Genomic DNA, 1472 nt, shown 5'->3' with positions numbered 1-1472 from the left:
GATAATGATATATGGAGATCATCCAGATTTTTATCTCTGATAGAACTCTAATAATAATGATATATGGAGATCATCCAGATTTTTATCTCTGATAGAACTCCAATAATAATGATATATGGAGATCATCCAGATTTTTATCTCTGATAGAACTCTAATAATAATGATATATGGAGATCATCCAGATTTTTATCTCTGATAGAACTCCAATAATAATGATATATGGAGATCATCCAGATTTTTATCTCTGATAGAACTCTAATAATGATGATATATGGAGATCATCCAGATTTTTATCTCTGATAGAACTCCAATAATAATGATATATGGAGATCATCCAGATTTTTATCTCTGATAGAACTCTAATAATAATGATATATGGAGATCATCCAGATTTTTATCTCTGGTAGAACTCCAATAACAATGATATATGGAGATCATCCAGATTTTTATCTCTGGTAGAACTCCAATAACAATGATATATGGAGATCATCCAGATTTTTATCTCTTGTAGAACTCTAATAATAATGATATATGGAGATCATCCAGATTTTTATCTCTGGTAGAACTCTAATAATAATGACATATTGAGATCATCCTGATTTTTATCTCTTGTAGAACTCCAATAATAATGATATATGGAGATCATCCAGATTTTTATCTCTGATAGAACTCTAATAATAATGATATATGGAGATCATCCAGATTTTTATCTCTGGTAGAACTCTAATAATAATGATATATTGAGATCATCCTGATTTTTATCTCTGGTAGAACTCTAATAACAATGATATATTGAGATCATCCTGATTTTTATCTCTGGTAGAACTCTAATAATAATGATATATGGAGATCATCCTGATTTTTATCTCTGATAGAACTCCAATAATAATGATATATTGAGATCATCCTGATTTTTATCTCTGATAGAACTCTAATAATAATGATATATTGAGATCATCCTGATTTTTATCTCTGGTAGAACTCTAATAATAATGATATATGGAGATCATCCAGATTTTTATCTCTGGTAGAACTCCAATAATAATGATATATTGAGATCATCCCGATTTTTATCTCTGATAGAACTCCAATAATAATGATATATGGAGATCATCCTGATTTTTATCTCTGGTAGAACTCTAATAATAATGATATATGGAGATCATCCTGATTTTTATCTCTGATAGAACTCCAATAATAATGATATATGGAGATCATCCAGATTTTTATCTCTGGTAGAACTCCAATAATAATGATATATTGAGATCATCCTGATTTTTATCTCTGATAGAACTCCAATAATAATGATATATGGAGATCATCCTGATTTTTATCTCTGGTAGAACTCTAATAATAATGATATATGGAGATCATCCTGATTTTTATCTCTGATAGAACTCCAATAATAATGATATATGGAGATCATCCAGATTTTTATCTCTGGTAGAACTCCAATAATAATGATATATGGA

Source organism: Lottia gigantea, assembly GCF_000327385.1.
Source record: "Lottia gigantea unplaced genomic scaffold LOTGIsca_60, whole genome shotgun sequence".
Lineage (NCBI taxonomy): Eukaryota > Metazoa > Mollusca > Gastropoda > Lottiidae > Lottia > Lottia gigantea.
This window is presented reverse-complemented; position numbering follows the sequence as displayed.